This window comes from Falco punctatus (assembly GCF_963210335.1).
Source record: "Falco punctatus genome assembly, chromosome: Z".
NCBI classification, from domain to species: Eukaryota; Metazoa; Chordata; class Aves; order Falconiformes; family Falconidae; genus Falco; species Falco punctatus.
The window spans coordinates 68,424,107-68,451,676 of NC_137586.1; the positions used below are offsets into that span (position 1 = coordinate 68,424,107).

The 27,570-nt window shown below is 41.2% G+C and overlaps 1 long non-coding RNA gene across 1 annotated transcript in view; it reads right to left on the reverse strand.

The window, feature by feature from the left end:
- The window catches only part of LOC308056704, an 87,050-nt gene that overhangs the window by 28,362 nt on the left and 31,118 nt on the right, over positions 1–27,570 (reverse strand). Inside the window, exon 2 of the long non-coding RNA XR_013924932.1 lies at positions 1–24,898. This exon is cut by the window's left edge and continues 28,362 nt beyond it. This is a non-coding gene — a long non-coding RNA (uncharacterized lncRNA). The remainder of the gene's footprint in view (positions 24,899–27,570) is intronic.

Here is a 27,570-nt window from a genome sequence, read left to right on the forward strand (position 1 = left end):
CTGTAGAAGCAATTGTACCATGAATCACCATTTGAACACCTTTACTGGGTGTCCTGGTGAGTCAGTATGTGAAGGGGTCTGTTTCTACAAAGCCAAGAATGATGTTGTCTGCATAAATACGTGATCATTTCAGGTCACCCCTCCCCAAGCTCACCTCCCAGCATATGTGAAGAGTGTTGTCCCAGGCCTCCAGCGTCCTTGACTCATTCATCAGCAATCTGGCTGAAGTTGCCATCTCTGCCAGCTGCTTTTTGTTCAGGGAGAAGAAATCAAACTCTTTATGGGCACAGAGAAGCAGAGACAGTGAAAATGACTGTACAAAGCAGCTCATCTCATGGCTGGAGATGGGTGGGGAAAGCTCAGATTAGGCATTTGTCTTGGTTATTTGTTACGGGGCAGAAGAGGAAATGTTAAGTCTTTTGAAATGGAAGTTTTTAGTGGGAATATTTGGAAATTTCTCATCTAAATGAGAAAGAGACATTCATGTCAGAAGTTTCTTCTTTTGTGGCTATAGGTCTCTGTTTTTCTGTGTACTTTGGCAGGAGATACTGCAGATGATCACCCAGTGGTTATGGCCTTCACTTGAGGCATGGGCAAGATTGGTTTGTCTCCAGGTCAGAACTCACATGGCCAGAGACCAGCTCCAGAACTACAAACAACCTCTTGGTGGCTCTGGAAACTCGTACTCAGTGACAGCAGATGAACAATATTTTCTTCTCTGCTTCACTCTGAGTGAAATCGAAGGAAAATCAATTATTCTTTAAAAATACTCTGTTTGAATTTTGGGGAAATATAGCTGGACTTTCAGGTTTACAGGTTCTGAAAAGCATACTCTTCCTCATACAAGACCTTTCCTCAGATAAGTATTTCAAATTTATTGCAGTCAGTCAGTATAGCTGTCATAAAGATAAGCACTGGAATTAAAATATGTATCTGGATTATTAACTGATAAAACATTTCTTGTTTCAATAAACTGAATTACAGTTACTTTCTCTTTGTTTGTCAGCTGATTGCAGGCTGAGGAGACAGAGCAGCAGGAAGGAGCTTGAACTGTGAATTTTTTCTTTATTGCATTGAATAAGCTTTCATGGACTAGTTTGAATCTTTCCCCTCCCCCTGAGTTACAAGCTGGATGGTGATAATTTCTGCATGCAAGCATGATGTTAACCCTTACAATTGAGTGTCTAAACAGTGGCCTTCCATCTGCAGAGCCACAGCGGGCAATGCTGTTGGTAACTCTGTCAGGGTCAGGGTGTGTAGGAACAGTTGCCCTTTCGTTTGAGCTCTGCAGAGTCAGGCAAACACAGCCTGATCATTAATATCTAAACAGTAAGTTACAGCTACCTCTGCAGCAAGGAGTTGTTTGCATTTCAGGAAGGCAATAAAAAAAGTCATTGGGGTTATACCTACAATGAGGTGTCTCACGTGTCATTTATTGGCTTTTGTATAAGATGAGAAGCTTCTCTTCAGAATATTTGCACTCAGGAAAACCCTCAAGCATATTGTAGAGAGCAAAAGGTTGTTGTCTTTATATGAACATCAGGGCAGAACCGTTGTAGAAATACTTGTCGTATGAGCATTGATTTTTATTTTAAATGCCTATTGTGAAGCATGGCACTTGCTGTGAATTCAGGGAAGTGCCTCCATCTTCAGAAAGTACCCACAGGATCAGGAGCTATACATAGGCTTCTGAGGCCATGTGGAGGTGATAATATGCTCATATCTGGACAAGTTATCCATTAATGATAATGTCGAATTGCCAAATGATACTTGTTTTCTAGAGACTGTTGGCTCAGGTTCGCATTGGTGAAGGTGGTATTTGGTCATAGATTTCATATTTGGAAAAAAAACATTTCAGGAGGGGCAAGAGGAGACGAGCAGACTGTGTAGCACCAGGAAGGAGGGACAAGATGTCCACAAGGTCTTTTTAGACATCCTGCAGAGGCAAAAGCTCAAGCCACAAAGTACAAGGAGAAGTAAGAGTTAGAGGCCATGGGTGGACAAGGAGGGTTTTGGAAACCCTTGTGATGGGAGAAGCTGGAAGCTTGTGCCCTGTGTCAGCAGCAGACAGGCTCTCTTTTCATCCACAAGCCTGCAACAGCCAAACAAAAATCTGGGACACAGGCAAGGAAGAAGCATTGCAGTACTGTTTCATGTGTCTGTTGACTACCTGGATGATGGGATGAATGGCAGTCTTGGAAAACTGGCAATAATACCAAACTGGTGGGAGCAATCAATGTGTTACAGAGCAGGACTGCTGTGCAGAGGGACCTGTACAGGTCCAGAGAAGGGTCCCTGCTATGGTCAGGGTTAGAGGACAGGGTGTGCAAGGGGAGGTGGGGGATACTGAGCTAGTTCAGCCTGGGAAAGAGGGGAAGGAGAGATCTCTCTGCTGTCTGCAGCTGCCTGGGGGCAGGGAGCAGAGAAAATGGAGACAAACTCTTCCTAGTGGTAAAGAGCAACAGGATGAGATGCAACAAACATGACCTAGAACATGGGAAATCCCCATTAGATATTAGAAAAAACTGTGCAAGTGATCAAACATTGGAAGAGAGCCCAGAGAGGATATGGAATATCTGTCCTTGGAGAAATTAAAATTTGACTTGACAGATCTCTGAGCAGCCTGATCTAAATGGACCTGCTTCAAGCAGTGAGTTAGATTAATTCCAGAGGTCCCTTCCAATCTGGATTATTCTATGATTTCATGAAAATAATTTGGAAGAAAAAAGCAGTTGCATTTTAAAAGTAAATAATTCCCTCCCCTAAGTTTCTGTACACAATTTGAATGTTTTTCCTGTGCTTTTATAAATCCAAATGTTACTATCCTATTTTTGCAAGTTTTCTAAATTCTGCATGTATATAAAGAAATTGGACGGCCATTATTGCTATTGTACTGTTCTATATTGTTATTATTGTATGTTGTTAAACACAGTGAAAGTTTCCACTCAAGTTAACATGCACTAGTAAACTATGACATTTTTATTGTCATGATATTTAGGACCATTAGCCATGCATCAGAATGTGACACCGCAAGGTGCTACACAAATTAGGTCCAAAAAGACAGTATACCACAGGGAGCTTTTGAGATCAGTAGGAAGAATGTTTTTGTATTCTTAAGAAAGTTGGCAAGTGGGTTTTTTTTCTCTGAATTTTAGGACAGATAAGTAAGACAGAGGTGATGTGAAATCACAAAAAAAGAAGGATATGTGAAGTTTCTGTATCAACAGAAAGGTGGTTCTGAGAAATTGCTCATTATACATCTCCAGCAGAAATAAGTATCTTTTTTTGGTGTCAAAAATAAAGATAAGTGACAGGTAAAGAGTTTTGCAGTCCATGTGGTAGTGACTTAAATACACGACATCTTCTAGAAAAGTCAATGTAAAAATACTTTCTGTATCCCAAACTAAGCTACCGATCCAGAAGTCTAGCATTCCTGGAGGCAAGTCATAGCAAACTGTTGGAAAGACTTCTTGAGTAAGGGAGGCCAGAAAGTAATTTTGAAAAGTTTCAGATTACATAGGTTTATTACACCATGAAACACAACAATAGAGTGCGAAGTAGCAGAAGAAGCACAACTACCATAATTCAAAAATAACTAAACCCAGACATTATCTAGTTAGGTCAGCCTTTGACTTTTTCATGGACTGTGTCCTCAACAGATGTCAGGCCTTTTCTCAATGTACTTTCTTCCATATTTTCTCTAAAAAGAGGGAAGCTATGCTTTAAATAACCCTTCCTAAGTCTCACCATTGCTGCCTGTCACCCACTTCAAAAGCATCTCTCCCCTCTGCATCTTGATTTCCGTTCACCTAGAAGACAAACTCAGTGACTTACAACATTTATTTTTGTCCTTTTGTGTGCCACCTGAGATTGCTTTGAACTATAGCTGGCACTTACCCCCTCAGGTGAACTGTTTCAGTTTTCCAAAACTGTTTCAGTTTTTTCTTCTTTGTCTAACTAGACTGTCCTGGTCACATAGCACCAAGGGAGTGGATATCTGACTCATCTTCTTCTTACAGCTGCAGTTGCAAGGCTTTAACGAAAAACAGATGCAGAAATCATGCCCAAATAATTAGCAAACCAGATTGCTCTTCCCTGAGATCCTTCACTCCCCAGCAACAGCACACCAGGCTGCAAATTGCACTGCCTCCACAGGAGCAGTGCCAGGTTACTAGTGGTGCAGCTGAATCAATCCCTGGCTGAGGAAAGCATGCTTTCTTTTTGTTGTTGCATTGGCAGCTAACTTGGCCTAATGGTCCCCGTCCTGAATCTGGTGTTTCATGAGGGACTTTCATGCATTCCTGCTTCATCAGGGCTACTCTGTTTAATTAAGTGATAGCTCTGAAAGGCTTGGGCAAGGAGATGTGTGAGCAGAAAGCAACACATAGCTGTTGTCTTCCTAACTGGGTGGTTTAATAGCTAAGTAAGGACGTATTAAAGGTTTGTTTTGTTTTGTTTTTAAAAAAACATTTCTTTAAAAGTCAAGGCTTGTATTTTGAAAGGTAGTGGTTTGTTTTCTCCAAAACTTGTGGCTTCTGCTGCAGTATTGCCTATGTAGAATTGTTTAAATATCCCAAAGAAATGGTGTTTGCTGTATATGGACAAGAGAATAATTTCTACTGGTGGTAAATAGATGTAATTCTGTTAACCTGCTTGTCTATAATAGTCACAATTCAAGGAAAAGGAGATAATAGGATGCTAGAACATATTTTACATTGGGGTTATGTGTGTGGCCATGGCAAGTAATCCCCAGAATTTTTACAAAGTTGCACATTGTTTATAGGATCTAAGCCAGTTTAACGCAACTATATCTATCAATTAGGAAGCATACACGAAGAAAACCATACTTCCACCTCCCTTGTCCTTGACAGAACCACATACACATCTTAGAGCAGCAGAAATACGTAACACACGTAGCTGCTGTCACACTAACTTCAGTATTGTACATGCAAACTGTTATCACGTGTGGAAGGAACACTCATATTTGTCAATGGAATTATACTTTGTAGACATTTCTCATGTCTTAGATGCCATACCTGCACTCAGAATATAGCTGAACTAATGGTTAGAGAACTTCTAAGGCATGTGTGATTGTGGCGCAATGGATATTTGTGCATATGAGTCTTTGTTCCTTGAAAACTTTTCGGTGGTTTTTCTCCAGCTTTTTTTCTCTCTCTCTCTCTCTCTCTCTTTTTTTTTTAAATTCCAGTCTAATGTAAAAAAAAGTAGGTTTTTTTTAAACATTTGCTCCATAGCTTTATAATTAAATATGTTTATTACTATTCATATTAGAAGATCTTCTTAGCAACAAAGCTGCTCCAGATGAAGTAGATGGGGATCCTGCAGACTGCTGAAGGTGGAAGATCAGCTTGGACAGCTATGATGTAGAATGAAGGACAGCTATTTATCTGGTGTTTATTTATACCTTTGAATGTATACGTGTGATTTCTGGTAAATTCAGTAATAGTTGTGCTTAGTATAGTCTTATGACTAGCTTTTCAGTGATAAGCTAGCTGAATGAAAGACCTGTTTTCAGTACAAAGCACAAGACCTCTAATGGAGTGAAAATCTTTTTTGCCCCGTTACAGAACACGAAGGGTCTTGGTTACAAAATTCAGCTGTGGATTGTCTGTACCATAGGCTGGGTCTTTGACTTGTCTGCAGCAATCCCTTCCAGCCCTGTTTAGCGGGTGTATAACCATAATGGGATGTTTGCTCACCCACTAGGAAGGAGATATTTTGCATGTTTGAATGGAGTCCAGATTTACATTTTTGTCCCTCTGCATCTGGGGAGGGTGTTTGGGAATTGCATTTGATCCAGTCAAGCTGTTAGTTAAGTTTGTTACTATATGTTTTTTTCTTGAATCAGGTACAATACCAATACTGGGAAACATTCATTAAAACACATAGGTTTTATTTCCCTACTCTCCACCCATGATAGCATTGTGTTCCTGCCGGGCCAGGCAGTGTTAGTCAGATCATTACCTTTCAGGGCAGAATTTCTGGGAGAAAAAACATTCTACTGAAAATAGTAGGATACACTGAGTGGGGTACCATTTAATCTTTTTCCTTAAAATATAAAATTTCTTCCTAACACAATGACCCTTAAACAGTAGGAGTGCAGCCTGCTTTTCTGGCCCTCTAAAGGCATCACTTCCAGGCAGTTTTGTATTAAGAGGTATCTGGAAGATCAGATTATTTTCTCTTTATTCTCTAATAAATTGTGAGTCTGTGTATAGGTACTTCGCAGTGCATCTATACTGCTGGCTCATTCCTGAAAGGGCCTTGAAAAAAAATGAATAAACAGACAGTCTTCTGCTTCTGCTATCTTCCCTTCCTTATACAGTTGCTCAGTAGCTGATGGAACATTCCTATTTTGTGCAATCAGAAAGAGTCTTTCCGTTGTTCTGTGTACCTGCTCCGCCAAATTCAATAACCAGTTACAGTCCTCTAAGTTGGTAGGGGACTTTAAATAAAATCATCATCTACTAAATTCCGTGAAATTGAAATTTGTAGGAGGTGCCTAGAGTGTGATTTGGCTCTGTTCCATGGTATAATGTGATTCTCCAGAGCTGTTGCTCTGAGAGGATTCACATCCCACAAAGAGGAATTAAGTAAACATGGATGACAAGCAGAAGGACATGATTTCTGACATTAAGTGGTATATGCAGAAGGGAAGGTCTTCTGCTTATTCTGTGAGATACTGCTTTCTGGATGGAGGCTGCTCCTGCAGTCTTTCTCCCAGTGCAAACAGACTTCTCAAAATCTGTCAGTGGTAGCACTGACAACGGTTTTTGCTGAAGAGAGCATTCATTCTGCTCCAAGGGAGAGGCAAAGGTCCCGCTGACTAATGGGGACCGGCAGCAGCAGCAGCACTTCCTTCCTTGGGAATCTTCCAAGAGAGTAACTTAAGAGGTTGCTCAGCTGGTCTTTGGGTATGAAGTTGGAAGTCTTGTTTCATCCAGAGGTGTGCAAGTGTCTTGCATGAGGGACAACTCATGGCTGGGAAGCAACAGGGAACTTGTATTAAAAATGTGACTTTAGAGTGTGAGCGAGCACTAGAGTGACTTGGGGTGGGAGGGTGTCACACTCCTGTCATTACTGCTCTATGAGAGTAAATCATCATGTTAGGACTCCCCTGAATCTAAAACATCAAGCAGTAATCAAATTCATCACACTAGTTGATCCTGATGAACATGTGATTAATCCAAGGTGCCGCAAACCAGATTTTTCTTTGCTGTGTTTAGTCACAACAGTATTTGCTGTCTTTTATTTGCATATGTTGTTTCTTTTATGTCTTTCTGGTCAGGGAAGCCTAGATAACTGCAATACTAATAAAAGTTAAGCTACAATGCAGGCACACTGTGATTAAGCCTCTTGAGGAAGAGTTTCCTATCCTGTGTCAAAATTTTGCAGTTTAATTTTCCCCTCTCCCTTTCTGCATTGAAACAGAACCCCCAAACACTGCAGAGATTTTTGTGCAGAAGTGGAAGCCCACCTCAGACCTGAAGGAGCAGCTGCTCTTAGAGGTGGTGTATGAATTCCAGCAGGAGGTGCCTGTGACCTGGCCTTCTCCGGTTGTCTGAAAACTCCGAACTACTCTTAACTAGATAATGAGTGTGAAAGCATTTACAGGTGTAAGGTGGACCAGAAGACAAGGCTTTTTTCAAGCGCATTTAGCATTACTTCTATTAGCACAAGTGAAAATACAGATAGCTATGTCTAAATTCTGCACAACTTTTTGTTTGCCTTATACAGGTCCATAGTTCATTTTGAACTATAATTAAAGAATTTTACGTGTTTTCCATGACTGTCCAATTACAAATATACCCTACAAATACCCCTATAGTATCAAATATCTTTAGTGGTTTTAGTAATTGGGCCCCTTTTCCCAGAAAGTTGCCAGCCATTTCTTTAGAAATTTGCTTAAAAGTCAAAGTCTGCAACTGGGCACACAAAAAGATGGAAATGAGTTGCATATCTATGCAAGTGGAGTAGCTGCATACATACATGTAAGTGGAAAGTTGAAAAGAAATTTATCTCTGAGCAAAAATGTGGGGCAACATGGATGGTGCCTTTGTTTGTAAGCTTCTGATACCATTTGGTCTGAATCACACATATCAGCCTCTGTAGTCAAGCACAGTCTGAACCTTTTACGCTCCACACATTTTGCAGAACTAACCATAGCTTGATTCATCTTTGAAACAAAATGGTTCCAAGGCAAATATTTTATCATACTATGAAATAGCCTTGTGATAAAATCTGTTCTACTTAGCCTTGGGACCATGGCAATGTTCTGGTCATTTGTTCAAGGTCTAAAAATATTATCTTAGTGAGCATGTCACTGATTTCTTCAAATCATTCAGTGCCCTCTCAGTTGGCACAGTTTCAGCACCAATCCTGCTGCTCCCCCTTGTCAGTGTTGCCCTGCCTCCACACACAACTTTAGTAGGACTGCTGCAGTTATTTTCCATTTTATTCACAGTGAAGAGTGACAACAGAGAAGGGACCTGAAATGGAAAAGCATGTGGGAGAAGCTTGTTCATATTTACCTTATGGAGAGCAGACCGCTTGAACAGGCTGCTTTGATCTTAACAGGTACCTTGGTCCAGCACAAATTTCCAGTCTCAAAATCTCTGCTTCCCCCAAGGACCAGTTCTTCCAAGAGGAAGAATATATCTGCATGTCTTTTAAAAATTTGCATAAAGCGAAAAGAAAGCTGCAGTGAATGTTAACTAATTTTAATTTGCTGAATTATTCTCAAAATTATGGTTCTGGATTTAATCATCCAGTAAAATCAGCAAAGATATATACTGTTATTTATATACACATGTATACAGTAACTTCTCAGAGAGTGCTAAAGAAAAAATGTTCTCTTCTCCCACCATCACAAAATGAAAAAAGAATATAGGGAAAATGAAACTATTTGTCTCTAAATCAGATGTTTGGAACATTACGGCTGGCAGTTTGTTTACAACATATATAATAGGATTACAAGTCTGTATGTTCCAAAAATTAAAAAAAACCAACAACAACAACAAAAAAAGAGATTAATGTAAGATGACTTTTCATCCTGTCATATTTTCTTTTTTTATGAGTAATCTAATGGCTCCAAATGTATTCAGGCCTCACACGTTCTTGATTGCATCCCATGACTTAATAAGAACTGTCAGTCTCCCACCCACACATGGACTGCATACCTCCCTTCAGAATTGCCTAAAATACTCCTGGTCATGTCCTATCAGAAAGCTATTGTGGAACCTACATTTTTATGTCTTAGCAGGGTAAACAGCTGTCTCTGCAGTAAAGCTATAAGACAGGCTAATTCACACAACCCTAGAACAATCCGTTTTAAACTGTAAAGATTTGATGTCTATCCTCACTAAAGAAATATAGTTTATATGTACTAGGCTTCAACAGGCACAGGTGTATCTTCCACATAATTTTGATATGGACTACAAACTCCCTTTTTTCCTGTTCTCCATTTTTGGAACATATCTAATATCTGCCTACTCTTCTTATTTTGCTGTGGCCAAGCTAGATCTTGGGTCAGCTTTTGGTAGTACGCACCAAGCTGGCATGCAGTTTGAAAGCTCCTGACACCTGTTTTCCATGGGGATAAGGGAAAGGCTGGGATCCTTCAACCCTAGCAAACGTCATTGGCCTATTCTTTTTGCAGACGGAGGCTTATGACTGTGCTTTGTTTCAAAAGCAAAGATGAGCTTATCTTCAGGGAGCTCATGGTGGCTGTTAACACAGGATTCTCCAGGGCCTCGCCAGTGCCTTGGAGGAGAGAGACTGCAGGACAGGAGTCAAAGCTTCAGCATCTAATGACAAAGTTTAAATGAGGAATAGCTTGACACAAAGCAACTGATTCCAAGAAGTGGTGATGGTCAGCTGAAAAAAGGCAGTGTGAGGGCAATGATTACACTTTTAAAATGAACCAGCTTTGGGTTGTTTTGATTTGAGTTGTGACTTATGAACAGCTGAGGATGGTGTATGAGTGTGACATCTTATTGCAAGGAGGGAGGAAGCTTGCAATTTAGTAAATTACTTCTAGTAGACAATAAAAAATTTGGCCATTAGGCAGGCCAAAAAGCAGAGATGAGCCTGGCTAATACCTGCCAAACGAGAGGCCTAGTATAAATATGTAACTTCTATCCAGCCTGTGGACACTGAAGTGTCCATTTAGTGTCACGGACAGTCTGGGAAACTACAGTAATAAATGGCAGTATATATTTTTGCTGGACTGTAATCTATGAAATAGCAGGGAATACATCACCATTGTCAGGAAGCTTGCTGTGGCTGGTGAGTGTGGGGCAGCAATGCATGGCTTGAGAACGCACTTGTTCCTCAGTTGCAAGCTCTTCTAAGCTCAAACAGGAGATTACTATGTATTTGTCAGTAACAAAGACAGAATTTCTCTCGCTGATCCTCTGAAGATGGATAGGTATTAGATATTCTGTTATCTAAAATACCTTGTGGTTTGATGCTCAAACTGAGAAGTCAGGGTGCTTGCCAAAGATACGGTCACTTAAGTGGCCAATGCATTTTTCACCACCTTTCTCCAGATGTCAAATGGAATAAAACAATAAAGCAGGTTTTCTGCATGGGGACAGATAAAAGAATGGACTTTTCCCACAGTCAAGGAGGAGCTATGGACATATATTAAGATGCTAAGGATTAGGGAGTGTGACAAAGGGAGAGGTCGAAGGAAACTGAAGTGCTTATGTTCACAATGTATATATGTGTGGACATGGGGAGGGAGGACCCTGCCGTTCTGACTGTGGGGAGGCAGTAGTCTAATGACGTGTGAGAGAGAAGGGCCATGGTCCACTTCGTGCTCCGTGTTGACCACTCAGTGACTGTTGCATGGGCAAGAGCTTGTTGGTTCTCAGTCTTAGACTCTGTCAACATGGTGATAACCTTTAGAAGGACAGCATGTACTGAACTTAAATGTATTAAAGTTACTCTCATAATATTTGATGATATTAAAGCTTGAATGTGCTGTAAAGGAGTAAAATAGGAACACCTGAGTAACAGAAGCCAGCTATGAAAATTCTTGAGAAGGCAGCATAATTTTTAAGCATTCAGATTAGTAGATAATAGCATAATTATCATGAGGTGACTCACAATAGAAAATTAGAATCTCATTAAAAGACTGGGCATGGTAGCAAAGCTATGAAAGAATTTTGTCAATGATTTTGTTAATTAATCATCTTTGGCACTAGGCATTACATTTTTAATTTTAAATAAGCTTTGTCTCTTTCATTTCCTGTGTGCAATACTTTTAAAGCTGCACAGTAACTAGTCAAAGTCAAAGTTTTAAAAGAGCAAACAATTTTGTCACAGCACAGCAATAACTCAAAGTCTAGCAAAAATATTCTGGAAGTGGCACTGATATTCTTAGTGCAGTGTCATGGCAGCAGTTGTGTGTGCATCCCACTGCTTTAGCATCTAATCAGGATTTAAGTTATCTGTAGGTCTGATTTGTCAAAGGAAATAACAGTGTAGCAGGAAATAACACATTTATCTCTCTCTTTGTAATACAGTATTCAGTAGTTTTGTTTTCAAGGGTGTCACAGCCTGCCTCCTCCACCCGCCCCCCCCCCCCCCCCTTTTGGTTCATGAAAATGTTCTTTGGTTTAAGATCAACTAGAAAACCTAAATCTAAACGTTATTTTCATCCCATTTCAATATGTAATCAACAACTCTGTCGCCTCCCTTAAAAAGTCATGAATGTCTCAGGTCCTCTGAAATCTTACACAACCTTGCATAAGTGTATTTATTCTTCATTATTAAGTTTATGTAAATATTTCATTACACTTTGTTATCATACAAGGGACAATAGTATTAAATAATTCTGTGTTAAATGCAGTACATATACGAATGTGATAGGCAGTAATTATTTTTAACAATTTACCGAGAGGCTGAAGTTTTTCATATCTAAACTTACTGTTTAGAAAAAGGTCTATTATGGAGCCCAATATAAGCTTGATTCATGAGAAGCAAAGTATTTTTAAGGATAATTCCTGTAAAACTGAACCAGAAATTGTGTAAGTCAAGATGAATTCTTTCTTCTATATGTAGGAACATGTTAAACTCCAGCATTGATTGCAGGTATGAATCAAGCTGTCTATGGGTTTGTTTTGCAATAAATGCACACATTTGAAGACATTAAACAGCTGAATACAAGAAGGAAAGCAGTTCTTTTTATGTGAATGGGTAAATTTATGCCCTGACGATTTAGGAAGTTTTCCTTATAGTGCTGTCTCGCCCACTCTTACCAAAAGGAGTTTATAATTGATATCACAATATCACATAATGAAGATGACTGATAAACACCCTTGGCCCATGGTACTGGATTTTGCATGCTCTCATCTTAGATACAGAAAGCCATTTGTAGTTTTGATCTGTGAAATACCTTAGTGGAGACAACTGCGTTGGCTAGAGATGTTACATGGGCTAAGGGAGCAAGCTTTACATCTCAGCGTATGGTGCAATAATTCAGTGTGATTTAAGCTTGATGATTTAAATGAGTTTTGGGTAGGACTGTAAAACTGTTTGATAAAGGCCAAGCAGACAGGGCAGAGCAAGTCAATGATTCAGGAATTTTGGCTACTGAATTTGCATTGATGTTATTAACTATTTGTGCCTCAGATCTGTGAGAAAAAAGTATAATCAGATAGGTATATATGCAGTATGGTGTTGTAAAACACAGAGAAGTCTCATTTAGTCCAAGAGATGCAGTGTTCACATTCATTTTAAAGCCAGCCTCTTTCCTTGAGTGTGTCTCCCCTGGTTTGTTCTGGAAAGGATCATTTAAAGCACTGTTCTGGAAGTTACAAGAGTAGAGCTCAGTTCTGCATTTTGCTTCAGCTATACTTGTAAGCTTCTCTTCTCCTTATTGCTTACACCCAAAAAGTGGAGATCATACTATATGCCTGTTTTGATGAATAGTCTGAGGGTAAACAAACCAGGTTGCACTGATCTTCTGTGATATGAGAACAGAAATGTGCTCACAGCTGAACAGAACTTAGCTGTGTCTCACAGCAATTTTTATGGCAAAAAATATCCTCTTTCCCAAATGAAGGCTGTATTGTTAGCATTTTTCTATTTTTTATTATTTTATTTTTTTACATTTGATTCATTGAATTTATTCCCCTTTAGACACTAGAATTACTGTAAAGTTTTCTGGCAGTATTTGATCAGTTTTGTTCACCTTGTAAACTAGTGGCAATATTTATTTGATAATCTGCTACATTTACAATTTAGGGTACCTTTTAAATAAGTTTAATTAGATCCATTGACTTCCTGATTGATAAGCAATGGCTTTATAAGCATTCTTTTCATACTTCTCAATTGCCAAATAAAACACTGTGGTTAGAAGGGGAAAATTTCAGGAATGTATGAAGCATTTGCAAGAAGAAAAGAAATTCTTTTTCTGTTTTGTTGACTGGAATAGCAAGCCATCAATCCTGTCCATAGGACATTTTATGCTAAAAATAAAATTAAGTTTTTAAAATCTCAACTTGATAGTGCAAAATTAATCAGAATACCACAGGAATTTTCTGTGTTCAACTTGAGGTGGTCTTTAGCTGATTTAAAGAACAGACAATTATTTAGGTGTGATTCATAGGCTTGTTTTATTGATCTGTCCTGCTGTTAAATATATATGGGCATGTGTTCTTCTGGGACTTACTTGCTTCCAGCACAAATATTTAGGAGCAACATGTGCCAAGACATTAAGATTTCGCCTCTGCTATTCTTTCAAATTTCAGTGCTCTAAAATAGAAGATGTCTCAATAGATAAGGAATACATTACATTATGCATAATGTATTTATCCTTTCTAGACTAAATAAGATGCCTTCCTACAGACTTAACCCCTCCCCAGCTTCACAAGTCAAGCTCACAGTTTCTTTCACAGGAACTTGCTGGCTGAAGTGGTAAATCCAACAGTGCATACACAGGTCGTGTTGCTACCACCACGTTGAGTGACTCCAAGAGGTCTTACCTCAGTCACGTTACTGCAAAATCTTTAGTTTGAGTAATTTCCAAAAGGAAAAAAATACATCTCTTTTACACTGACTCTAATCCTATTCAGTCACTCAGTTCCAATTAGAGGAGCTTGTTTACCAGTTACTTGGCCAAACTGTAACTGTTTCAGATTAAATATTCCATCCTAGGTTATTCTAGCAGGAGGATTAAGCTCAGTTTTCAGCAGAAAGGTTTTCCACCAGGCCACCCAGGCTCCTGAGCATACTAGCATAGCCAGTGGGAGTGAAGCTTTAAGCCAGTAAGAAACACACGGGTCCATGGAACCAGATGAGATGTACCCAAGGGTGAGGAGGGACCTGGCCAGTGTCATGACAAGGCTTGCTTTCTACCATCTTCATCTCTACCAATGTAATTTATACCATCTTTGATTACTTTGCTTCCTGACAATGACAGAAAGACAAATGTTGAACACATCTTCAAGAAGGGCAAGAAAGAGGATCCAGGGATCTAAGGCTGGTCAGCCACAGCTCAGTCCCTGGAAAGGTGATGGGGAAAATCCTCCTGGAAGCCACTTCCAGCTGTGGGAAGGACAAGAAAGTGACTGGAAGTAGCCCAGTCAGACAGACGTACCAAGGGCAAATCCTGCCCAACTTGATTGTTTTCTACAGTGACATGAGTGAGTGGCCATGTGGAAAAGGGGAGGGCAGCATCGTGTTGTACACCTTGACTTTAGCAAGGCCTTTGGTGTGACCTCCCACAGACTCCTTACAGCCAAACCAGTGAGATACAGGCTAGGTATGTAGACAGTGAAATAGGTGGACTGCCGGGCTCAAACTGGTGATGGTGGATGAGGTCCGGCTGCTGGCCAGTTTGTAGTGGTATGCCTCAAGGACTGGCAGTGGTACTGGTAAAGTTTAATGCCTTCATTAATGACCTAGAGGATGGGTTTGACAGAACTTTTGGAGTGTTTGCAGATGACACCAAATTGGGACTCACACTCAGCATGCTGGAAGACAGGGCTACTATTCAAGGAAAACAAGCTGGAGAAATTGGCTGATGGCAACCTTGAAAGATTCATTGAACAAAGGCCAATGCAAAGCTGGGCCTCCAGGAGGGACAAAGCCCTGCAGTAGTATAGACTGGAGCCAACCACCAGGAGAAAAGTCTGGTTGATCCTGGTGGGACACAATGTGGCCAGGAGGCAGGAGTGCACCCATGCAGCAAAGCAGCCCCCCCATCCAGGGCTGCACCAGCAAGGAGAGCAGATCCTTCCCAGGTGCTCAGCTGGCACTGGTGGGTCTGCTCCCAGCATGTTCTCCCCAGATCTGGGCTCCCAGCAGAGGACAAATGTTGACATACAGTAATTAGTCCAGTGGAGAGTCCCCATGATGGGTGGAGCTGGAGCACAGGGTGTATGAGGGGAGGTGGGGGGCGATGGGCTGGTTCAGCCTTGGGAAGAGAAGGGGAAGGGGAGACCTCACTGCTGTTGCAACTGCCTGGTGCGAGGGTGCAAAGAAGAAGCCAGGCTCTGCTCAGAGATGCAGAGCAACATCTGCATGAGAGGTAACATGAGAAGTAACAGCCACATGCTGGAATGTGGGAAATCCCTGTTAGGTACCAGGAAAAACTTTCGTAATGTAAGGATGGTAACAATATTGGAACAAGGCCCAGAGTTGTCCTTGGAGATATTCAGACCTCAAATGGACAAAGTCCTGGAGCAACCTGATCTGACTGGACCTGTTTCAAGCAGGGAGTTGGAGCAGACAACCTAGGAAGTCACTTCCAATCTAAATTAGCCTGTGATTGCTTTTTAATGCTGAATTACTTCAGCTAAAGAAACTTAACTTCTTTGGAGAATATATTTAGAGGATAATTAATTCTTTACTGCAAGTTCCAAATGATGAGAATTTGACAAATATTTTGGGACAACTGTTTTAAATATATCACCCCAAATAAATTTGGTGATACCTATAGGCACAGAAGCTTGCTCTGCTGTTAGGAAGATGCTTTTTGCTAGAAGGGTGGTTTTCCCTTCAGTTAACAGCAATGCTGCCCTGTAGGAAGACAGGTTCTGTGCCGCTTACAGATGTCTAGAATATCAAGGTACCCTTTGAGAATGCAGCCAGGTGGGCAGAAGAAGGCACACATTGTATCTGCTCTTAATGATGCTGGATTTTTGCTTTTAACATAACTTATACCTATACCTTAACATAACTATTAAGCAAAACAGATTCACCTGCCTAACCAAACACAAAATGCCAGACAGGCTTCACAGAAGGAAAAGACTAATTTGTGCTAAATTCCATCCACATTTCTCTGATAACTGTTTCAAGCCATACATTAAATATACACCAGTTACGTAAGAAGGAACAAATAACAATTTCCTTATTACTTAGAGATTGTCTGAAATTAATCTACATGAGAGGAATGTACCACTCCCTTTTAGAGACCTAAGTTGAGGTCTCTACAGTAGCAAAGGAATGTAACTGAGGGTGATAGGACGGCTTCATGAAGCTCATGTGCTTTCATTCTGCTTTGCTTAGACTTGAGGGGGAATGGGAAGGGCTGGCTGAGAGAAGAGGCTTTGGAAAAATGCCCACAGCTGGGAAAGGTTGGCACTATCCCTTTTTCCTTGCAAGGGTAAGGAAAGATTTTCAAGTGGTTATGATGCTGAGAGCAGCCTGGAGGAAAATTAAGTAAAGAGTTGTCATTGCAATAGTTCAAAGAGAGAGGGTGTCTTCTGTGTCTCCCTTGAGCAAGGTTTCACTGGCAATGAAGTAGAAATCAGCTGGGCTTGATCCCTTCCCCAGCCTTTCCATTCTAATGGCAAAGGATGCCTGACCCTCTTCTGGAGTCAAACCTGAAACTTGGTCTTCCTGTGACCAATTGGTGTATATTGAAAGTTATGCTAGTGACTTTATCCTTTACTCCTTGTTTTTAAGTGATAATGGCTACAGGTTGTATTTCATGCTGTGCCTATGCCCTTTGGAGATTTGTGATACAGGAAGAGCTGAGCCTCTCAGGGTGCTTATGTCAAAGGGACTGTAGTTTAAGGACTGATTCTGTGTGATATAGTCACTGAGATGCTCAGCACAGTTTCAGTGGTGTTGCTGTGCACCGAAGCAGGACCACAGACATGAGAAGAAGTGCACTGGTAAATGTACGAGTCCAAGTCTCCCTTGCAGCAAAGCCTTTGGATGTGGATCCAGGCATATGCTCTTTCTCATTTCCTCTCACATGACATTGCTCCATTATTCTTGTCTTCAAAAGTCATTTATTGGCATAATGCTGCATATTAATGCATAGTGCCAAAGGCACCTCAGTCTCAAAATAATTTTAAGTATAAATAGTCTTCTGCAGCAAATACTCTTGCCTGAAGTGGATGTCAGTGATTCAGACAAGGCATTGGGAGCACAAGCCTGTAATTCCTCTCACATCCTGGCAATCCATCTTCTTTATTACAATTTTGAAGAGATGTTTAATTGCTATGTTTACAAATGAAGATCTGATTTTTCATCCTAGTGCTTGTTCTCATTTTGATCTTATACAGCAGTTTCAGGGTGTATTTCCATGGTCTTTGCATGAACTTTGCTGATTTATGATGATGCAACATCTCCTTGTCCCACTTAATTTTTTGCATTGCCACCAAAACCTATCCCAATGTGAAGCAACTGAAAAAACCTCCAACCCTATATTGAAGGAAACTGGTAACCCTAACCCCTTTTTTTAAGAGCAAGCTATGCCAAGGGGAGATGGATGTCACAGATGAAAGAGGTCCTGTTGATCAAAGTGATGCACTGCTTTGTGCACAGTTCATTTGAGGTTTTGGAAGGATCTTGAATGGGAGTGAGTGGTGCCGTTGACTCATTCTCAGTTCGCTGCGGATGGAGTCTCTCACCCCTGCCTCACAGGTGGGTGGGTTTTCCCATCCCCACTGTTCTTGGCAGCTGCTGGGTGAGGGCTCTCCATGCCTCTGCAGGGTTTCACCTGACCCTGGCTGCTGCAGTCCTGACAAGACAAGCAAGCAGCCTCCATCCCTGTTGCCGGCCGCACCCTTTTAAAGGAATTTGCTGTATGCTCCTATATAGCAGCAGATCGTACAACTGCTGGTGGCTGAATCACAGCGGCCTACGCAAGAACAAGGGTGCCAGTCTCAGTGAAACTTCCAGGTCTTTCAGCTCCTATGTGACTTCTATACATTTGAAAACACATGGGGTTTCCTGCATCTTTCCTCCTTGCAGGTCCTTTTGTTGGATGCCATTTGGGTGAGAGCAGCCAGGAATTATGGCATGCCATCAAAGGTTTTACAGCACTGCAGAGCAGCCAAGCATGTTGAAGGAAAATAAAACCTGTGTGGAGAGGTGTGACAGTGCTTGCATATATTTTCTCCTTGACACACATTTTGCAAACCCAGGGTGGTCAAGTGGAGGATGCATGAGCACGTGCAATGAGCCTGAAAGCTGTGGCTGGCAGGCCAGGTCACATTGTGCTTTAGAAGACCCATGAAGATACCAGCAGAGCCCTAAAACTCAAACAGCATTCCATTGAAGAAATGCTGGCAAGGGCAGTTCTGTGTTTCTGCTCCACTCCAAGCTCCCATTAATCTCATCTTTCCATAAAAACCATTTTAGCTCTATTTTGTATGTGGAAAATCACACATTGGTCTGTTTCTCCTCCTGCTGGCTGCCAGTTAAATTACCGCTGATACCGAGACATCACAGCACAGGGTTAAAACAGTTTGGGAGGAATATAGATCTGGTTATTCAAAGTACAACTGAGAAATACTACAATACACCTCCAATGCAGATTTAACTCCTTTTTCTTTGCACAGAAGATTAAAGCAGAAAGAAAATGACCCAGAGCTGAGATTTTCCTTTTTGAACACTTTCTGAACAGCTCTTTTAAAAGGACAGAATAATAATAGTAATAATAGTAATAACAGTAACAGTAATAGTAATAATAATAGCAACAACAATAGTAGTAATAATAATAATAATAATGATAAATAATTTACATTTCTGCAGACAAAACACTCTGTGCTCTCAGAGGAATGAAAGACTTTTTGCAGAGTAGCCTTTGTTATTGCAGAAAGGAAAGAACTTGTGGGTCACAGGAGTCGGGAGACCTATGCTTTTATTTCCAGCTGAGCTGCACGTTTCCTGTGTGACCTTGTAAGTCCCCTGTACCTCCATTTCCCGTTTGTAATGTTGGATAATAAATATCTTGATGAAACAAGGCTTATACCCAGCTTGCAGAAACTCTTTGCAGCTCCTCATTCAGGCAGTGCCTGAAATGAGTGCTGAAATTTCCTTTAACAACCTGGATGGCTCCGGAGCTGAGGGAAAGGGCAGGGGAGGAGATCCTGGCCTGTGCTGTGCAAGGAAGAGTGTGTCACTGTCCTTTTCACTGACCTTTGGGAGGCTGCTTTGGGAGGAGTGTGGTCTTTCTTGCTCTCTGGGGTGCTAAGGAAACACAAAGATGGGAGAAGGTACAAAAATTGCCCTCTAGCAGTGAGAGGTGAATGAAGGAAGCAGTCCCCAAGCCACTGAAACTGAAGATTACCGGGTCCTTCCCAGCCCAGGTTTCTTTTTTGGGCTCTTACTGACAGATCGTTTTGCCTTTCCCTGAGACAGATAAGCATACTACCTTTATGTCTTACTTAGTTTGCTTTCTCTGAACAGCATTTTAAGGGCTGCTGCCTTGCTGTCCATCCACGCCTGGGAAAACTGATGTAAAATTCTACCACATCAGCACAACATGCTTTTTGCCTTCATTTTACTTAGGTAAAAACATTTCCTTTCTATGTAAAAGCAACGGAAAGCTCTCAACTTCTCCACCTCACCAGACGTTCTCTCAGCTTCTAACCATGGTCTGTGCATGGCTGTAGTGGTGCAATGCAGCAGACCTGGTGGGATTCCAGGGAATTCCCTGAAAAGTTTTTCCCAGCCCGAGCCCAGAAAACATCTCCTGCAGCATTTGGCAATCTGTGGCATATGTGTCGAAGTGTCACATTCCAAGTGACACTCAACAGAGAAAACACACAGCCAGCACACAGCTGGAGGTATCTAGATACTGGAATGGTGGTGTCTCTCAGACTCTCTGGGATTTCCTTCTAGAGGACAGCCAATTGTGTGGAGGTTGGTGAGTACATCCAGCATCCCACTGGGAAGTGACTGGGGTGCTCCCCCTGTGGAGGTCCCGAGGCTGAGGGATGGGCACAGCCACTGCCTGCTTTAGGGCATGGCAGGTTCTCCATGGCACTTGGAAACTGAGAGTGGTTCACACAACCAGTGCCACCCCAGGAGAACAAAAGGTCATGGCATTATACATGAAACCTAACCTGGCATTCATGCCCACCACCCATCTGTTAGGATCCCAGTCTGTGTTCCTGACTTTTCAGGAAGGGCAGGCTGAAAAACTGGGTGAAGATGTCCACCTTATTTCACAGTGACTCTTAGCTGTTTTAAGCAACCTGGCAAGGAAAGGATTTTTTACATGAGTTTAGGAGTACAGGAAACAGTTTAAGGAAGATGCAACCTGTAAGTTTCTGTGTTTTTTCCTGTTAAGTAAGGATCGTGTTTAGAAAACAATGAAGCTGAAGTTCTGCTTCACCAGTTTTAAACTATGGTCCTGCTGCAGGCAACAGAGCACTTCTCCTGCTGGAGAACTTGCCCGTGAAACCTGGAATCTTCCCCTTTGCCATCCATCCCAGTGCTTCACTGTGTCTGCTCGCCACCACTCAGACAATGGCGTTTGTGGAGCTTTTATCTTTTTGATAAAACTTGTAGCAAAACTGAAAGCTGAAGTCTGTGGTGAGACCTCTTCTGCTTCAGGAGACACAACCCCCAAAGTGCCCGCTCTGACTGTGAGGTAAATCGAGGGTAAAATTGCTGATGGGGAGCATGTTCGGATATTCGTATTCAGCGTTTCAGAACAGTGCTGGGGGCCAGAACTCTTTCCTTGGTCCCAAACTTCCAACATGTCATGAAATGGTAGCCAAAACCACACCGTAAGTTAAGGGGTATTAAATAGTAGCTATGGTATAAATACACATCACTGCCCATCACCTATGCAGCTATGAAAATGCAGATGGTGATTTTAAGGGTCGGCAGCCCTGAGCAGTGCTTGAACGGAGGAAGTTTCAATATTTTTGATGGTTTCATGCCAGGAGCAACATATAGGACTGAACCAGCAAATGCCTGCTTTGGGGTCCAGCCTCTCCGGTGTGCAAAACTTGCAAGCCAGTAGAGATAAATGGTTGGACTCCCAGCAAGCCTGGGTCAGGTTTTTCAGCAGATGCATTTTGGTCAGTCCTGGGAGGTAAATAGGAGCCCTTGGCAGATGGTCCGCAGAAGGCAGTACCAGAACAGCCCGTGCAGGAATACAATGGCAATACTGTTTCCCATAGACTAAAATAATGAGTCATGGCTTCCCCTCGCTACTGTCGTTCACATAACCTTTACAATAATTTATAATTAGATTAGTTGCCCTTTGGATAGGTACAAATGTTGTGGTTTTTTTTTTTTTGAAGGGTTGCTAAGGTAACTGATGATTTCCTTATTTCATCCTGTGTAAGGGGAAATTTTACTTCCTAGTGGGCCTGAACTCAAAACTAGTTGAAACAGACTACTTGTTTATCATGAGTTTCAGTGCTTCTGCAGTTACCAAGCAAAGGACTCTCAACCTGTTTTATGGGGAGCTGGTTGTATTATTTAATTTTGCTGGTAAAAGAAGAGCTAGTGTAACTCATGTGAATTGTTTCACCTCAAAGATAAGGGAATGGAATTTTTAATTAAAAGTTTTAAAAGGCTTTGACACTTTTTTATAAACTGAGCCTGGAGCTCAGCCTGTTTGTTTTGTTATTTTCTCATTTTTAGCTAAAAGTGCAGTTATTGCTGTGCATATAAAAAGAAAAAAGGCAAGAGAAGTCTGTGTGGGTGGATGGTACTGCGCCTCTGCTTGACCTGACCAGTTCTCTCTTTTGAAGAGGAGATGCTGAGGTTTTATAAATCAAACAGCTGAGGGGAGAATTATTTCCAGATTTTCCCTGTCCTCTCCCACTTACACAAACATGGAGGCCCAGGAACAGAGGAAAGCTACAACAGAAGCTAAGTTGCATGTTTCTCAGCTGTAAGAAACCTAATACACACCTTCAAATTAAACAGAAAAATTCCCCAGTGTCCGTGCCCTCTACCACTCCACAGCACACAACAAAAGGAAAGTTCTCTGGCTTCTGGGGAAAACCAGAAAAAACAGCAAGCTAGTGGCCAGCTGACTCCATAATCCCTCTGGACCCCTGTGTGCCGCTTAGCAGCAGCCCTCTGCATGCACAGCGTGCATACTGCAAGCAGCTTGCTCACAGGCAGCTTGCTTGTGCTGAGAGCAAAAGAACCAAGAAGGACAGCAATGCCTTGAGAGGGGGCAGTGATAGGTGACAGCACAAAGTGCCAGATGGCCTTATACCAGGAATTTCCCTTCTGTCGCTGAAACTTTCTTGTGCATCCTGCTCCAGAAAACTTACCCCCAAATGCTCTGGCTTGCCCTCAGCAGTGAGATGGAGAGAGCCCCAGACATCTCACTCCTCCTCCAGAGCCTGCATTCGTGCAAGGTACCGGTGCTGCTGGCAGCAGAGCAAAGATTTCCATTAGCCAGTGCTTTGCAGCCGTGCTTGTGTGCAGACATGTAAAAGGAATTTCTCCAGGAAATATTGTCTGGAGGTTTAAAAGTAGTCTGTAATTTGATGAGTTAAAGGACAAAGGTGAGTACATTTTGTTATTTAATCTGTCAGAAAGTTCAATGCAATTCAAGGTTGTTGTAATAAATAGAAATGTTTACCTAACCTTTCTCCACCTGATTCATCATGAATTGTATGATATGCCCTCAGTGACACAGGAACGTATAACTATAACTGAGAAACGAGCAGATAAGAGCTTTACAGAGTAAATCTTTGGTTTTGTATAAAACAGCACATTAAAGACAGGCATGTCCTGAGATGCAGGTCTCTATGTATATTCCACTGACAGTGCGTTGCTCAGATGCAGTTTCATACAACAACCAGACCCCACAGAAATCCTTCAAACTGTCATCCTGAGAGCTTCCACAGTTAAACATTTTTTTTATCCTGATCTTCTTTCTGCTCTCTCAGTAAGGATTTTCTATAATACTCTTAAGTGACACCAATATTGAGAACAAAATGGTTGATACTGTTCTCCCTATTTGACCACAGGAGGAGATACTATTCTGAGTCACTGCAGAGTAAACCTCCAGTTCTTCACCAAAAGTAAAGATTTGTGTCAGAAGGTGTCTCAACCTACTTATGGACTGTGAAAGTCTATATTGTGCCTGTTCCTAGGTCTAATTTTATCTGTAAATTGATCCGGTTGATGGTTTTTGAGAAGAATAATCCTTTGTCAAAAAGATATCATATATTCTAACTAAAACTTTTCATAATGAAAAGTTACTGATAAGAAAATTTGTCAAGTCAATATGATTTATTTAGTTGACAATTAAAAAAAACCCCTAATCTTTATTTCTAAAATAATTTTTGTTTAAAGATCATGAAGAATTAGGTCTATGGTTGATCATTTGCATGTTAAATATTACTGAGAGTAACTCTATGGTCAAAATCAAACCAAAACTCATAATGACATTTAGAATTTCCAAATTTCCACTTACAATTTTTTTCTTAATTTTTGACCTTTTGTCTGACTAGTTTTGGGACTTTGTATTCAATGTTGAAAACTTGATTTGGAGGCAGGAAGTATTTACCTCTTGAGAATTTCAGGTTTCAAAAAGAGGTATTTACTTGGTCAGTGCACAAAAAGACACACACACAGCAGCAGTAAGCAGCTGGAAGAGTGACTCAAAACATCTTGCAAATCCTGAGTTTCTTCTAAGACCTCAGTCTTTTTCCTCTTGAGAGGTGCCCCTTTCTACATAAATTAATGGCTGATCGGGAGAACCAAGCCAATTCATTCTCGGGAAGACTGAATCTGGGTAAATGCGCAGGGAATTTCAAGCCCTCTATGACTACCTGTTGAAGCAAACTGCACATTTGGTCTCATTCTGGCTTCTCCAAGACTAGTGGCAGCACCCCTTAATTGGCAGAAATCCCAGCTGTCACCTCTTGGAGCGTGGTGGGATTGTGGAGTGCAGTAGTGTCTTTAAAGCTAAGACCTTTGCTGAACAAAGGTAGAACTTGGACTGTGTACAAGGTGTGTGGGAAGGGGAGGTTGCTCCTGGAAGAGGTGTGGTATTCCCACACTGGCCCAGGTTGCTAATTCAGTCTGTTGAAGTGCACTGTTCGAGTATGTTTGCAGCAGTTGTTTCAAGCCAAACCGAGGAGAATCACAGGAGGTAACAGTATGAGTAACCGTGGTTAAGCTCACATCTGCCAGTGGTGAAGTAGCAGAAGTTAACAACGTTGCAAACTGAGCATCATTTCTCTATAGGTGTATTTTTTAACTTCATAAAAAAGAATCCAGGGAAGTCTTTTAGAAGTAAAAGAAAAAGCTCTTTTTCAGAAAGTTGAAGTCCACCTGGAGCACTTGGAGAAATAATTTGATAAAACAATTTAAAATTGTCAAAAATCTAAGCTGTAACAAGTGGCAGTAGCCTGGGATTTGAAGTTGTCTGACTAGAAACACACTCAATGAATTTCAGAGAGCCAAAGTGAGGCAACTTTTAAAGGAATGAATAAGAAATTATGAAGGTGCAAAATAACAGTATTATTGATTCTTGTGTGGCAAAACACCCCCTCTTTGCTTTTTAAGGAATGCTGAGTCTTTTCACCTCAGGTGTTTCAGCTCTGGGAAGTGGTGCAAAACTGATGACAGTGAAGCATTGATGTTATGTGGGCCTGTACAACCACAGTCTTTGAGGTGTCTGTTCCCTTTCTTTCTACAAAAACAAAGCAAAATAATGGAAGTTAAGGACACAGCCATTTACACAGAATTCTACTGGCAGATCAACACTGAGTAAGGAACTGAAGAGGTAGGATACTTCAGAAAAGATAACCAAAGCATGATATTAGCTTTGCCATACAGCATGTGGAAAAAAGTCTATAAATAGAATACTACGCATCTGTTTAATTTCTGCTGTCTTCTCTGATTTTGGTGCTGGTATACTAGATAGCAGAATTTCATCACATGTTATAAAATATACAGAAAACTTATTGTGTCCAAATCAATGTCAAATTAAAACTTTACTAATCATTTAAATGCAAAGAATAATTAACATTACAATTACACTATTTACAATACTTTGAAGTGTCCTAGGCACATAAACATATTCTACTGGAATAAATTACACATAAAATGTAGATTGCAAACAAACAATCTAAATCCAAATTTATACTGCACCAACAGTCCGTTATTTCGGTTGTGGTGTTTTCACACAGAAGAAGGGATTTTCTTCTCTAAGTATTTTCAAATAGCATCTTAAAGATGTTAGGAATACCACAACAGTGAAACTATACAGTTCATTTGAATAAACACTTGTCATGTTCATTCTGTTATTAACATGCTTTTGGTCAACTGGTTGTCATCCAAAGAAGGTTATTAACAGTACTATCAACTCTTCAAGGCAGGGACTGCTTCTTACCAGGAATGTGTAATAGTACCCAGAGAATACGTAGTAACACCAGAGCAAAGGTAAGTTAACGCTAACTGCTACGTGGTTTTGTAACAAAAATAATAAGATTGCTATGCAGAGAGTGATTATGCCTCCAACCATGCACAATCTGAATTCTTGCCAGCTCTGTTTCATCTGTACCTTTATAAGAATGTGCTTGTTCAAATCCTCTCCTGCTTGCTTTTAAAACCTTCCATGAACTGGACATAAGCTGTTCCTCAGCTCTTCTCAGTGTTGAAAACACCACCCTCACTCCAGCAATGTCTGCTGCTCTAGGACAGATTGTCTGTCTGGCACGCTGCTACCGCTGCATGAGACGCTCACCCCTGCACCCAACTCTGACCCTTCTGCCAGCCAGCGATGATAGTGCCTTTAGGTGGGCGGTGAAGCATTTTCCAAATGACCTCTGCTCACATGTCATCCTCTGGATTTGCAAGCCTGTGGTGTGAGCACGACAGTGCCTCTGGGCAGGCGATAGGGGGATTTCCACAGTAGCTGACGTTGCACATGCTCCCAGTCACGAAGGGTGTGAACGTCTCACAAAGCACCTGGTTTGTTCAGACCTTGGTGAGCTGGGAAGTGCAAGACAGTCGAGAGTCTTCTTACTTCTGCTGCATTTCACCCGACAGAGGGTAGAAGGGCTGAAGTGGAGCCTGTTTGTTGAAAAGGAGGATCTATAATGTGGTGGGGTGACCTTGTATATTCAAGTATTTGAGGTGAACATTGCATAGTAAGAAACTTTCTGACTTGGTGTTACAGTTTCATCTATGGGCACAACATTTTCAGCCTTCTTCTCTGCACCCCGGACCTCTCCTCTGTAGAGGTTCAAGAATTTTCAGCAGAAGCCTCTGGAGCTAAGAACATGTGCATTCTGCTGCTGTGGTTGACGGCGAGGCAGCAAAGAGCACGTGGCACCCGCACCTCTGCTTTTGGAGGTCCCACCCCAGCGTCGGCACTGGCATATACGCAGTGTTCCAGTATCACATCAGTGTGCACCACTGAACTCTGCCCAGACTTGGTCTTGGCTATTGGGTTTGGGACGACAGGCTCTGTGCATTATTCCCCAGCCATTTCTAGCTATTTATGCTCTTTAATTATTGAAATAAGTACAAAAGTAACCAGGACATAATTAGTGGCCACAATTCATTTATCAAGCTTTATGGATTCATTAGCTTCAGGTGTATGGCCCTCTCTTTCAAAGGCACTAAAATCTTGCTGCCCCCATGTGTGTCGTTGGGACTGAGTACACTTTTGGCCACTGTTAGTGAGAAATCTGGTGTCTGTTGCCATTAGATGAACTAATGAAGATTTCCACTGTTAGGTCACAGCCTAAACAAATTTGTGAGCAATCTGAAGCTGAGATGTGTAAATCCAAACAAGACAGACGTTTGCATAGAGAAAACCTGTAGGCAAAACTTCTTTTTTTCTCCTGTTAACACTGATTCTTCAGCTATCAACATTGCAACTTCTGACTTTTAGTATCAACTGCAGTTTTTCTCCTGCTTGCTTGTTTCATAATTTCTCCTTGGCTAATCCTACCAGTGCCCTTCTAATCAGACATTGCAGTTAATTAGGAAATGGGATTGGAAAGGGGTCTTAACATGTAGGCATTCACAGAAGACAAAAATGACTCTGAAGGACTGACCACAAGGCTGTGGGTGGCTGCATCCGTTTGTATCATTACTGAGAGACAAATATCCAGAGGCTTGAGTGGAAAAAAAACAGTCAGAGGGAGAGAGGAAGTTTAATGTATTTAAAAGATCTGCTAAGTCCTCAAAAACTGTAAAGGAATGATCCTCCAAACAGGTAATAAAAGGGGCAAATGAGAATTATTGGAGAAGTTTTAGTGGTATCCTGTGATTTAGCCTATTTATTTTTATTTATTTTTAGGTAGTAATTTTACTATATATTTTTCTTTATGATATATAAAAAGGTTTGGG